Raw genomic sequence first — 15,306 nt, forward strand, 5'->3', positions numbered from 1 at the left:
TGGCCTCTAACATGGATCATCTCTATCTACTATGAAAAGACTACAATGAATTCAAAACTCTGCTGCCAGACGACTCTCACATGTAAAGCCACAAGCCTACATCTCCTCTGCCTTGAGGGACTTACATTGATTGCCAGTTGCCAGAAGATCCACCTTCAAGCTGCTTTGTATCACCCACAAAGCAATATATAGAACAGGACCACTTTTCGTCAGGAATAAAATCACCAAATGCATTCAACAAAGGAACCTCCGCTCAAGATTAGCACCTCACCTAAAAATCCCACCATACAAGAAAAAGGCAATAGGCGTTACATCTTTCTCTGTTCAAGCAGCCCGACAATGGAATTCATCACCTCCAAATATAAGATCCACGGATAACTGTCTTATCTTCGGAAAACTACTCAAAAATTGGCCCTTTCCTTCATAATCACCATATTCAAACATCCCGGTGTATATAAGCATTTATAATTTGATTATATGTAAATATCTAGATATGTGTATTTTTTGTACAAATATGTATAATAACTGTGTTTTTTTCTTAAATTATATACATACTCCTTACACCTGCATAACAAATGTATATATTACTTACTGATAAATATATACATATAGGCGGTCATTCTGACCCTGGCGGTCAAAGACCGCCAGGGCGGAGGACCGCGGGAGCACCGCCGACAGGCCGGCGGTGCTCCAATGGGGATTCCGACCGCGGCGGTAAAGCCGCGGTCGGACCGGCACCACTGGCGGTCTCCCGCCAGTGTACCGCCGCCCCATTGAATCCTCCAAGGCGGCGCAGCTTGCTGCGCCGCCGAGGGGATTCCGACCCCCCCTACCGCCATCCAGATCCCGGCGGTCCGACCGCCGGGAACCGGATGGCGGTAGGGGGGGTCGCGGGGCCCCTGGGGGCCCCTGCAGTGCCCATGCCACTGGCATGGGCATTGCAGGGGCCCCCGTAAGAGGGCCCCTAAATGTATTTCACTGTCTGCTGCGCAGACAGTGAAATACGCGACGGGTGCAACTGCACCCGTCGCACAGCTTCCACTCCGCCGGCTCGATTCCGAGCCGGCTTCATCGTGGAAGCCTCTTTCCCGCTGGGCTGGCGGGCGGCCTGAAGGCGACCGCCCGCCAGCCCAGCGGGAAAGTCAGAATTACCGCCGCGGTCTTTCGACTGCGGAACGGTAACCTGACGGCGGGACTTTGGCGGGCGGCCTCCGCCGCCCGCCAAGGTCAGAATGAGGGCCATAATATATTATTCTACACTTAACATGTTCATAGGTCTTTGAATAGTTTCTATATAAGTTGTTTTATTAGATGCTAATAAGTCTTTATTTTATTTAACTATCACAATAGGTAAACATTATCTTAACTATTTATCGACAGGCATTTCACTATTGAAATATTGAGGAGAAATACAAATATTGTTATAAAAAAGTACACAAATACATTACCATCAAATTCTGAAATTCTTGAAAGTCGGTGTTTACACAATACACCTTGAAATCACAATATATTATCTTCTTTATACATGTACTCCCTTTCTATGTATTCATGTATCTATATATTTAGCACTTTAGTCCTACTGTACAAGAAAAAAAGAAAACAAAATTCACGCTCTCCAATGCACTGCTCTGTCTCCCCCATACCTCTCAATCTATCCTATATCACCACTCTCTAACTCATCCCAAACCTCTTTCATTTACTGTGATCTACAAAATCACCCTTCCTAGACTCTTCCCTCCTTTAGCCTTCCTGGCTCACCCCAACCCACACTTTACTACTATGATCTACAAAACAACCCAACTAAAATCGCCCTTCCATGTATTTCTCCTTTGACTCATCCTAAACCTCATTTTACAACTATGATCTCCCTTATCCCTTTCAACAGACTCTCTCCTCCTCCATTTGTCTTTTTTTCATCCCATACCTCATCTTGTTACTATGATCTCCCCATTAACACTTTCTGGATTCTTCCCTCTTCTATTCCTCCATTATTCTATGCAATCTAACTAACAGACTCACATGTCTGCCACTTAAAATAACTCTTATTTCTCTATACTAATACCAATACTATACTCCAATTTCCCTATATTAATACGCCACTAATCCTTTTGGGTTCGGGAGTAGCGTGCTACTCGTCAAAATGCACTTTGATGCCACATCGGGGGTAGTAAGCACTGAATATCTAAATGCCTTTGGATGGACAGAAATGGGACTTAACAAATATCTTCTATGAATACTCTGGAAAAGATGTGAACAAAACAGCTTTTTCTCAGCACTGTGATAAACCATTTAGAATTCAAAGAAAATGTAAATCTACACTCAAACGTAGGGGTAAACCTATGTGAGCTGATTTACCATTTCTACTAAGAGCTGGATCCTTGGTGAACAGTTCTATTAACAAAGTACAATCATTTATGAGATCATCTACCATACTTTCTACTCAGAAGAAATAAAGCTCATTATTTTATTTATTTAAAAAAGTTTTCTTAATCACCCATTTTTTCAGAGCTTGCATATGTTGTACACTTGAAAACTCTGTTACAAGCAACATTAAGAAAATAGTAACATAAAAAAACGAGGAGCGTAGGTTAAAAGTGAAAACTTCCTTAATAACAACAACACAGGAGAATGTGATGAGTGCTGCAAAAATGATTTTTAGAATGAAATGAACCTTCCTACTTTGCTCTACCACAGTCTACGTGAGTTTTTTACTGATAAACATACCTCTCAACCTTTTGAGTCTTCAAAGAGTGTGACAGCGAGTTCTTTGAATGATGATACCATTGAAGTCTATGGAGATGCAAACATTGTTTAATGGCACAGTACCTTTACTGGGTGGGTGATCTCTTTGAAATCTATAGCTTGTTTGGAAGTAACAGATCAGTCCAAGGAGGGTGGCACCCACCAGATGAGGGTGAATTGGCCTATAATGTTGTGATCTTGAGAATGTATACATTTTCTAAACAATATTTAACTCTGTTGATTTATTTTTCATACTCATAATTTAATTTATAACTGCATAAGTTGTTGATATTTCATTTGAATGTGTTATAGTTTATATCTCTCCAACAGGCTCTGTATGGCTGACAACAGAGGATCCTTGTGCTGCTTACTGTGAGTCTAGCTGCATTTCATGGCCTGCAGACTCTACCTGCTTCTGTTTACCCCTCCTCATGGTGAGAGTGCCCAAAGCTCTGCCGTGGGGAGTTAGCTTCCGCATTTGTTGCCATGGTTTCCAGAACATCCCCCTCCCACCCACCTCTTATATGTGTTCTAAAGTCACTGAGTGCTCTAAGGCTCCAAGGGCGTGCTTACCTCCTCAGCTTTGCAGTATTAATCACAGAAGACATGCAGAGATCCTAAAACCGCCATGGACATATTCAAATGTGATTTTCAGGCGTATTAATTCGACATTTCTTCAAAACTACCCACCCCCAGTACCCAAGGCATAGATTAAATTCAGCATGTTGACAAGGTACAGATACCAGTTTTGCCCCAGGGCCTACTCAATGCTTAATCAATGTGCCTGACTAGAGCCCGAGAGATACCTGAATTCTTCGGCACGTGTGAACTTGAGACAGGGTCACCTTCTCTCCACAGCTAAGTCTACTATGACCTTGCTATAACGCCTGCAACTAATTCTTCTTTAGGTGTGGAAACTGCAATATGCCTACAAATGTGACTTTCTGAATGAAGCCAATCATATTCTCTTCTAAAGCCAGCGAGATAACTCATTGGTGAAATAACCTGCTGCTGCTATCTCTGAGCAAGGAGCAGTGACTGCTAAGAACTCTGCAAGTGTATAATTATCATTTATCCTTCCATAGTGTTATCGTCATTGATTAAATGTCTCTGTTGAAAAAGTGTGTGATATTGGGTAACTTGTTTGAGCTTCATTTAAGAAATCACAAATAAACGATGTTTACAAGCTTGTTTTGGGTGGAATTAACCTGTGTAATTTTATCACTTATGAATTACACCTACTCCCTAGATATTCCAAACTACTTGACTAAAAACCATATGAATACGTACCAGACCAAACAAATGTTTCTTTCTACTTTGTATCACTGGAAGTTACTGTGGTTAAAGGGAAGAAAGGAGTTCCAAGGGGCGTCTCAATTTAGCCGCATGCCTGAGTAGAGGTAGAGCCAGGTGTTGATGCAGGTACAATAGTTGATACGTCCCTTTGCTGCCTTTTGTGATCTATGGAGGGAATAAAAGAAAACAGGTGAGAAACCGCGAGTATAGCCTTCTAAAAAAAGAAATCAGTTGCTTAAACGTACAACTGTTCATCTCCCGAGAATATTTAATATTCGTAAAGCGTTTGCCATTGTCTTAAGATTGTTATACAATTTAAAGCATTGCTCGTGTCACATTTGGCAAACATCGACGTGCTTTTGTACAATTTTGATACTCAACCTAGACAGTTACATTTCCCAAATCGCATGGGTATACAGCCACTTTAGCATAACACCCAAATGATTTCAAACATGGAAGCCACTTCTAAACAGACAATATGGATTTGTTCACACAACCAGTGTCAATAGTGTTGATTCATTTAAAGGTTTAGGTTTTTTTGTCAGTGCATCTTTTCCAAGAACATACTCAAGGGGGTCTACATATGGATATTACAGAGAAGTTGCTAAATTTGAGATCAGCCCTTTGGCTGGGGGTTTTCTACTGAAACACTTCATGGTTGTTTTCTATATCTCGCACCCTCGCCATGCACTACTAATTATCCCACATATTCTAACCTTCATGACCTTTTTGATAACATCATTGATAATATCATTGTAATATTTGCTGTAAAATTATTGAGGAGAAAACTGGGCGTGAGTTATAGTTACCATAGGGCTTGAGTTGTAGTTACTTCAAATAACTCTAACTCCTGAATATCTATGGTTTTTGTAAGTTTAAAATGTGAGCCATGGTTTTGTATATTTAAAATGTGAGCCTAACTATAACATCCCTATAAACTTTGGTTTTTAAGTGAATATATATATATATATATATATATATATATATATATATATATATATATATATATATATAAAGATAGATAGATAGATAGATAGATAGATAGATAGATAGATAGATAGATAGATAGATAGATAGATAGATAGATAGATAACACCTACACACATTTAAATATGTATCTTCATAATTCTATATTAAGGCTACAAGGCTACAATAAGGGGCGTAGCTTCGTCAGCAAGATTGGGGGTGAGTTTCAGATTTCCTAACAATCACACTGGCATTTAATATTAAAATACATTTTACAACAAGCAAGGCGCACCACAGGGGCTTAATGGGCAGCCGAAAGGGACAGAAATGTGGAATGGTAGGAGGGTTAATTAAAAAAAAAAAACATCATTTTTGTAAAATAAGCAACATTTTTGAAGTCTTTACAGACAGTGGGGGAAAGACTCAACGCACCTGTAACAACTATTTATCACAAAATACCTTTATTAACACACTGTTTTTTGTGCTGGATATCATGATATACAACTGTTGTGCTCAGATTTTCACCTTGAAAAAGCAAAACTTGACTGTTACGAAGGTTAAGCCATATAAACAAAAGCATGGACAATTTTCTCTAGGGTCACCTACCAATAGGCATCTCAATACCTATATGTGATTTATAGCTCTTCATATATATGTTAAGTGACAAGAGTGTGAGATATACCATAGAACAGTCTTTTACTTGCTTTGATGTGTTGCTTAGTTGTGTAATGTGACAAAAAATACATGTAGCCACAGCGCAACATTAGATTAGCCTAATATTTATTGAGGTAGCGATCTCTAACCACATGGAATGATAATGGCATAACAGACTTTAGAAGTGATGAAATGCATATATGTCAAATATGACTTAAGAAAATGTATATGCCAGTGTGACAGGTGCGACTATATTCAGCTATACTCTACATAATTGCACCTTGATTTGTCTAACTATAACTATTTGAAAGCTGCTTCATAGAATTTAAGTTTAAGTGCGTAACGTATTTTCTCTCTTGCAACTACATAGCTATGTAGTTGTCTGAGTTCCAGACCACAGACAGGCTCTTTGTTCTGGTCTAGTAAAGACCGTCATTGCGCTTTCTTGCGAACAGGTTAACTCGGAGGTTGTTTCGACAAAGAGTACTTGTTCAGGGGTCCTTGATAGGTTTGCAGCCTTACTTCAAGTCTGTGCTGTGTGACTGTGTAAGGCGTTCTGCACTGCCTAACTATTGATGTAAGTAACCAGCTCTCAGGTAGGGGATGGTGGGCAGTAATGTGCAGTGAATCTCTACTGTGCATGAGTGGCCCATCGGGGTGACATCATCAGTATCACATGTGATGCCGCTGTTCTGTGTTGCATGGTATGGTATTATTTATTTTCCTTTTACCTTCCCTCACTTTTCCCTTTGGCCTGTGTTCGTAATCGCTTGAAACACAAGGTTTTTGAACATTTTATCATTGGCCCTTTGGTCAGTTGTACCTATGCAAGTCTCTGTATGCGTTATAAATAAAAAGCTCCTGTTACCTTGCCTACTGCGGCATAATTGCTGCCTTGCGTTTCGCTTTCTGTCTCAGCTACTCAGGGAAATGGCTGGGCTTGGGTGGCCGCAGGCCTGTAAGGACAGGTATGCAGTCTGGTTTTCTGTGACACATTTTTAAAGGGCCTTGCTTCTGGACCAATGGGTTTTCCCCTCTCTCCCTAGAGGACAAAAGAGTCTAAGTCCACCAAAATAAGTGCTGGTAGGATCCACCAGGGCAGATCAGCTCAAATTAGCTACTGTGTAAACAGTAGCTGATCTGGCCTTATCTATGCTCACAAATAAATATAAATGTGCTGACTTATGTATTAATATGCCCCATGCTTACGACACAGCCTAAATTATAAGCTTACCCAGCCCCTCACAATTGTCACATACAAGTGGTATTTCACATGTTCACTTAATTGCTTACCTCGGGGGCTGCAGTACATATAGCAAACAAATGTGTGCACACAAACATTCCATTGCTGCACACAGAGTAAAATATTTGGAGGGAGAATTGTACATAATAGAGGTCTTCAACAGCAGCCATACATAATGCTTTTTTGGGAAGTAAAAAAATAAAAGTTATCCTTTTTGAGCCAGAATATGAACTGTTCACTGTCTAGCTACAAAGTTATTACCCTGGTGCCCATTGATTTGGTCATCTTGGCTACATATCTAATTTGTGGATGCCTGCAAGCAATCCACAGTAGATGTTAGTAACGTACTATAGCTGAGCTGATGTACAAACAATTTACATTTTACCTGTTTGCACGCTAAGGAGTGTTTACTTAGCACTTTCACGAATTATGGTTTTGGGTGTTCAAAAAGTTAGTAAAACTTTGTTCACGTTGCTGAAATTTAATGATTTATAGAAGTCATCCTGAGGTGTAGGACCAGATGTATGTACCTGGAGGTTTGCAGTTTCCTAATAGCAAGTGTTTTTGATTCGCTTTTAGGAAATCGCAAACTGATATGTATTATAATGTGTTTAACACTGTTTGTGATTCCAAAATGGGTCACAAGAGACCTGCCTCATTAATACTAATGAGGCAGGTCGCAATTTGATACCCATTTGGGAATGGCCATAGTCACAGGGATGGTGGCCTGCTGATGGCAGCAGACCACCACGTCTGTGCTTGTTTTTTTAATATAGCAATCTTTTTTTTGTAATGCAGCCCGTTTTCCTCAAAGGAAAACGGGATGCACTACAAAAAGAAAACTGAAATGTTTTCTTTTCATTTTTTAAGAGTAGGCAGTGGTCCGTGGGACCACTGCCTGCTCCTAAAATTGTTTGCACCCACATTCACAAAGGGGAAGGGGTCCCTTAGGGACGTAAGGGACCCTTCACGTTTGCAAATGTGTTACCACCAACTTGAAGTTAGGGTTAACTATGAATGTTTTGCGACTGCATTTGCAGTCGCAAAACATTCTTACATCCCCCTGCAACTCGCTATTACGAAGGAACATCCCTGACACACCCCTTCCTAATACCAACTCGCAAACCTATTTTGCGATTCGGTATTAGATTACCGAATCACAAAATTCCATTTGTATATCGCAAAATACTGTTTTCTGTTCACAAACGGCCCAATTCTGCGAATTGTCCAGTTTGCGACTGGAAAAATGTCTCATACATCAGGTCCGTAAATCTGTAATAGAGAATACTACTGCTTGCTCATTTTTTAAAAAGGAGGGTAGTTGTCTGTATGACCTGACCCTGGGACGACCAATCTCGATTTACAAATCTTTGGCCATATATTTGCTTCGTTCCTTCCACTACTCAATTGCATGAACTCTAAATTGGAACAAATGATTTATAGGATCACGCTTGTGGATCCCTGTGTGATTTACTATCTGACTGTGTATCTTTGCTTATGTGTAGCATTATTACATCTCCTAAAAATGTTTTACCGCTTTAATAATGATTTGATTACATATTTGCACAGTTGAGGAAATCATCATACCATTAATGAGACTTTTGGCTATAGGCTTAACATTTCTGTCCCTGTATCAATTGGTGAACCGTAGGCCTATGTTTATGTAAGAGCCATGCATATCTAACTTCTGCATTACCTTGGGTTAGCATTCTGTATGAATGATGCTCAGGAAACCTGTGTGCATTACAGGCTTCCACACTCCTACCAGGATGTTAAATGCTTCACTGCCCACATTCATCTTATCTCATACATTAGTGAACCTGGCCCAACGCGGCTACAGTCATGATTTAAATTGGAATCCTGAGTAGATTGATTTAGCCCAACCATCTGCTTTTTGCAGATGTGCATATTTAAATACTCGGTAGACTTTTTTCTCTAACTTCACATCTAAGAACAGAGGAGGTACGGATTTAGAAAACAATTAAAAATAAAACTCCACAGTACTCCTCTCTTGCTCGCTCTCTGTTAATCTCATTTTCAAAAGCTAGCTATCACTAATACCACACAAAACCACCACATGTCACAACTATTCAATTTTCCCAGAAAAGATTTCTCTTAGGAGTAGATATTTATATGGGCAGACATGTTCCCCAGATTCGCACAGAACTGAGAGTGACATAAATGAAATGCATAGGAGATAACAGGCAACCCTCAGTGAGAAACTTTATTTAAACAGCCTCCTTCCGGGATCACCTTTATGTCCCTTACTGAGAGGCAGAAAGCCTTTGCTCCTGGACAGGTTTATGTGACGGAGGCTCGAGGATCCTTCTCTGCTACTATATCTGTTGAGCCCCTAAACGAACCGAGTCCGCATGCATTGAGCCTCTATTTTGTGAATTTAATTTAGCTATAGTTTGTGGATGATCTGAATGAGTAAATCATGTGTTGCCCTAGGTTATATCGAGTTAAATATTTCCAGTATAGGATACAGGACCAGTCGCGCCAGTATAGCATGCAGCACGGAGCATGTATTTTCTTTAGCAACGCCCTAATCCTGGAACGACCGTGGGTCGCACCAGCCACAAGCAGCGGCTCCACAATGGCTGCCAGGTAACATGATGATGCGGCCGCGCATCGGTCCTGGAAGCCTGCTTCTCTTTATTTCCTGCTTTGCTTTTACTTTTCAATTGTTTGAAGACAATGGACAGAGCGTGGATTATTAATATTTAAAATGTGAAACTCAAAGCAAACGTGCACTGAAGGTAACTGGAGATTAGATGTGGGTCGTTGTGAGCGCTCAATTTTGGAGTCCAAGACAGCATTCAAAAGGTGGAAAGTGCAATCCGACACTCTGTGTCACATTGTATGAGTGTGTTCAACTCATATTCGACTTCTCTCTGACCTGTAACCTTTCACTTTGCTCTTGTCTCCAGCTCGTCCACTCGGTGCTGCCTCTGTGAACACAGCAATGAATAACACTTGAGCCAATTGCTTTTACATAGACCTTAGCCCTTTTTGCCTAAAAAGTGCATCTTACTATCAAAGTCATGTCAACATTGACAGTTGAAATTGCCCGTACTTATATAATGACATCATTATAACCCAGGTAAGAAAGCTGGATCGGACCGACAGCAACAGTCTTTTAAATCACAGTTTACACATCCAAAAGTGGCGCCATCAGATTGGTCATCATATTTCTTTTACAGGCTTTCGCTGTGGTCTTACCCAGAGTTCTGCTTGGCTATCTGGTAGTAAACAAGGGGGCACGGGCAGAGGGGAACATTGTATCAGGACAGGAACAAAATCGGGCTTTATGGGGTCGACTCTATCTTTCCCACTATCTGCTTCCCCACGAATGCCATAACCTGACTAAAGCCTCCATCTCTGCCTCCCTTCTTTGGTGGGATAGTGTGGAAGAAAGACCTTGAGTGGTCCGGCTTGGGGTTTCTATGCGCTCTGCTCCTACCCAGAAATGGCAGTTGTGTGCTCACCTCTCTGACTGGCTGTCTGACCTTTATTAACACCGTTTGCGGCTACAATTCGTGAAAACACTTTCCCCTAGTGAGAACAGAATGTGCACCTTGAACGCAACGCCCTTGACATGGATTTCTTACTTTAAATGACTTACCTCTAATATTAAACGTGGTGCCAACTGAATTTCCCAAACATAGCACACATTTCTCTATGGTGCGACACTTTTTCATGACATTTTAATTGTAAACAAAATAATGGTATTTCTTACAGTGAAGACATGCCAATTCATAACTCTTAAATGCCATGGAGATATTACTTAAAGGAGAACACACGAGCCAGGAGCTTAAAGAGGAAGGGGATAAAAGAGAAGTTGAGTGGAGTCAGCGGTGATAAATAGGGACTGAAAATGAGGTAAAAATGTGGAAAAGGTAGAAGTAAAGATGATAGTGTGTGAGAGGATGTTACATTGCGGATGACAGGAAAGGCTTGCTCACTTTCATTTTGAGTTTTTAAAACCATTGAAATGACGCTCTTTGCTGTTTCAGAGTATTTTGAAGTTCTGTGTTGCTTAGAAGCAACAGGTAGTGGCTATACACACCATGAGAGATGGGCCCCCTCGGACAGAACATGATGTGGGTGAACGCAGCCATTGATTAAGAGAGCACATCGAGGACATACATCATCTCCAAGAATGTAGTCCCAGTGGCGTAGAATATACAGGGCTAATGTTTACATTCTCACAAAGTTTTAACCCTTTTGCTCTTGGTCCCTCCCCCACCGAATGCTGGACCCTTTTTATGGCTATTTGGGGTAGTTTGCGTTTAGGCCTCGATAACGTTTTGTGCACAGAAGCTATCCACACCAAATTCTTGTCCTTTTTTCCCATCATCCTGGGTATTTTAAAGGTGCCCCAGGTTTTTTTGATTCCCCTGGAGAGGACTGAGACAATAGGCAGAATATTGAAACATTTTGATTTTTTAGAGAAAAGTAGGGAAAAAGTGCTGTTTTTCCCTAAAAATGGCATTCACAAATGGATTGCTGTACAAAAATCACCAGCTTCTAAGCTTTTCAGGAACATGCAGAGCGGAATCAAAAAATAAATTGTCCCACAATTTTAGCATTTTTCTAAGAGGTAGGCTATTTTCCCTACTTTTTGTGCTCACAAACTCCTTCCAGTTAGTGGTGGAAACCAGGGTGAAACCAATGGGTGATATAGAGAAGCTATAGCTTTCTGAAAAGTAGACAGCTTTCTAATTTCAGCAATAGTTCATCTGTGTAGATCCCTCAAGGTTTTCTCAAGGAAAATAACTCTTGAAAAAAAGAAATACTGAAAATGAATAGGAAAAATGGTCATCTGTAACTTTTTGTCATGATGGCAGATTGACAAAGGCAATATACCATTACGTCTTCTAGACCCTTCTGGGTTTGGGGATATTTAGGGTTTTTAGGTTCTCCAAGAACCGAAGGTACCCAGAGCAAACGACTGAACTGCACCGCACAATGGGCCTTATTTACAAGTCCTTAGCGCACCTCAGCATCACTTTTTGAGATGCTTCAGTGGCGCTGTGCACCATGTCTACAATGTGGCATTAAGGCATTTTCCCTGGCTTAACGCGGCCTTGTGGATATGGGGCACCGATACAGTTTTCTGTGGCTGAGGGATGGGAAATGGGAAAGACTGTTCCCATTTCCCATTTGTGTCTGGGAGTAGTGACATTGGTAGCCTCAACTGCTAGGTAGTAAACTAATCGCCATTCTGCAGTGATCCCCAAGCAGGGATCCACTATTGAAGGCTACCTTTGGAATGGGGAGAGACAGCCCCGCGAGCACTGAGGCAGTGAAAGTGAAATTAGCCTATATGCTCATTTCAATTTCATTTGCAGTGAAATGACATCAGCGCGCCATGCACGCTGATTGTCATTTCACTGAAAACACAAAACAGCCTTAGGAACTCCTGAGGCTGTTTTTTGCAGCAGGACATCCCTCAGATGCCCACACCAGATGTATTTTCTTTGGCATGTGTAGAGGAAGTGGTTAAATACATTATTGGTCAGAAACATTCATCCAATCTTAGCTCCTTTAGAGGGCCATCTATGTTATATAACAGTATTGAAGCTTTTTCAGTTCGGGAACAAAGCCAAAGACCAAACAGCCCTTTAAGTATAATGAAAGATATTTTATTTACGTGCACGGAGACTACTGACTTGAGAGGCCAAATCCAAGCAGTCCAAATTAAGGAAGTCATACATGAGCTTTTATTTGTGCAAGCCATAATCCATGTTCATGCATCTCATTAATTCTCAACATTGACATGTGATCATTTCTTGAACATTGCAGAAGTTATCGTTAGTTCTTTATAGCGCACTAAATAAGGTAAGGTAATATACAGAAAGGAAATTACAGAACATAGTCTAAGTGTCTCATATTGCAAGGTGTAGCCTTCCATCTATCACAGACGGCACTTACACAGGATAGTACATTTCTTCAGCTAGCATGCAATGATATTTCATGAGGGCTGTCTTGATAGCAATCCTTGCGTCATAATGTGTTCTGAGCAAACAGAAAAGAACAGTAAACAAAGTTCATCTAGGTCATGAGTGGTTCAACAAACAGGCCTTGTTTTCATTTAGTATAACAGGGCCTAGAAGGCCCAAGATGAATTCCAGATAAGATGAAATTCCACAACAAGCACATCAAAATCCAAGGCAGAACACTTGTCTGCACCCATACCACTAAATCAACCTGCATTTTACATTGCGTTTCCTACATTAACAGTGTAAGGAAAATTTAAATAAAAAGATGGCTTTCTATACCTCCCTCTGGAGAGAATATGATGACGTGGTGTAGTGTTTCAATGTAGTGGTAAGTCACATTGAGACAGGCGATACAATAGCATTTATCTTCAAGCAATTTAAGCTGCATGAAATAAACAATAATGCTTACAATGATATGAGTAGATATTTGAACTGGTACACCTTATGTATTTACAGTAGAGGGGGTGAGCACTCAGATAGTGCCACACCATGAAACCCCAAACAAATGAGAGGGACTGGAATTTGATCAGTTTGATACATATGCAATTAAGCTAAAAATAACCATTCAGTAGGCAATTTGGTACGGGGGCTTGTAAGGGTCAGCAGACATCTGTACATTTCTTCACACTAAATGATAACGAATCATATGACTTAAAATTTTTGTCTCACAATATCTCAATTCACTAGCATTTTTTTTCTTTTTTTAGAAACTGCACAATTTGATCGTCTTTCAGATCAGCATAGTCAAGCAAAGTTAAATGCATGCAAGCAGACTCCCTTTTCAGGAACATGTATTCCTACTCCTAGTAAAATATTAGTCAGACTAGCCAAATCAGGGTGAACATATGTTATTGTAAGAAATCGGGTTGTTGGTCTAGCAAGGAGGGTGAACCCCTGCTCAAGCAACTGCCACAATCCTTGTCAGGGTGATCCACAAAAAGTCACTAAATCAACCTGTGCTTAAACCACTGGTAGCTTGGCACAAAAAAAATCAGGTTTAACCTAGAGGCAACATGTAAAGTATTTATGCAGCATTTAAACAGTAATAAAGTGAAAACACAACACAGGAAAAATCCCACACTAATTTAGGAAAATAGAGTAAATTGTATTAAATTACCAGACACTATAACAAAAATGCAATCAATAGACCCAGAGTTTAAATCGTACAAAGTTTAAAGTGTAAAATAGTGCCTAAAAGATTAGAGCACCAGCAGCAGACATCTAGTAATGCAAGACTGGGACAATGTCAAAAGCTATGGCCGACCACGATCAAGTGCACCTGGTCTCCCCTTATATTTGGACTTAAAAGAAATGTCTAAGAAGTTAAAGTTCAGCATGGCAAGACAGCCATCTGTTTAAACAGGAAAGCAGGTCTCAAGCAGCAGGGTGGTCTGCTGAGGGCGCAGAACAGGCTTCAAGCAGCTGGGCAGTCCTCCTGGTGTAGCAGGGCAGTCCTCTGAAGTACACAGCAGCCCACAGGCAGCAAGGCAGTCATCTGAGAGTCCTTCCCCAGGTCCTGAAGTGAACTGAAGAGTGGGTCTGTGGGTCCTATTTGTATACCAGATGCCAGCTTTGAGGTGGAAGAAACTTCAGAGTCCACCCCATCTGAGTGTTTGGATTTTCCTGCCTCCCTGCCCTGGCCGCAGTCTGTCTGCACTCACAATAGACAAGTGTGAAGTACTTTGTGTGTGAGCTGAGGTAGTGCCTTTCAAGTGTAGGGCTGTGCACAACTCTGCTCCCCGATCCTGACAATAACCAGTCCCTCTATTGTGTTGCAGTCTGGGCTGAATAGACAAAGGCTAACTGCCAACTACGCATAGCCAGTTGACTGAGAAAACTGGATGTAGGCAACAAATGGTTAGGTAAAGTAAATGCCAACTTTCTAAAAGGTGCATTTTCAGAATTGTGACTTAAAATCTGATGTTACCATTAAAGATGATTTTAAATTGTAAATCTCTAGACCCCAAACATGACCTTTCTACCGACTCCGAAGTAAAAGTGATCAATTATTAAATATAATAAGATAACTTAATGTAATCCTAAGGGAGGGGTAGGCCTCAAAGTAATGAAAAATGAATTTGTGAATTTTTCACTACCAGGACATGTAAAAATTAAAAGTGCATGTCTAACTTTTTAATTACAATGCATCCTGCACCAAGGGATGTTTAAGGCCTACTTTAGGGGTAACATATGAAATACAAAAGGTGCTTTGAGCTTGGCAACGGAAATATTTTACCAGGTTGAATAGGCAGTTTAAAATTGTATACAAACTGCAATGGCAAGCTTGAGACATGATTTAATGGGCTACCTAAGTGGGTGGCACAAGTAACACTGGAGGCACACTAGTAACATCCATAAGTCCTGGGCATAATGGAATACCACTTTATTAGGGACTTA

General features: G+C 40.7%; 1 long non-coding RNA gene across 1 annotated transcript in view; it reads right to left on the reverse strand.

Moving 5' to 3' along the window:
- LOC138284202 (uncharacterized) overlaps positions 1-15,306 on the reverse strand; it is a 350,079-nt gene that overhangs the window by 57,222 nt on the left and 277,551 nt on the right. Inside the window, exon 4 of the long non-coding RNA XR_011201357.1 lies at positions 4,033-4,203. This is a non-coding gene — a long non-coding RNA (uncharacterized lncRNA). The remainder of the gene's footprint in view (positions 1-4,032; positions 4,204-15,306) is intronic.

Source organism: Pleurodeles waltl, chromosome 3_1 (assembly GCF_031143425.1).
Source record: "Pleurodeles waltl isolate 20211129_DDA chromosome 3_1, aPleWal1.hap1.20221129, whole genome shotgun sequence".
Classification (NCBI taxonomy): domain Eukaryota; kingdom Metazoa; phylum Chordata; class Amphibia; order Caudata; family Salamandridae; genus Pleurodeles; species Pleurodeles waltl.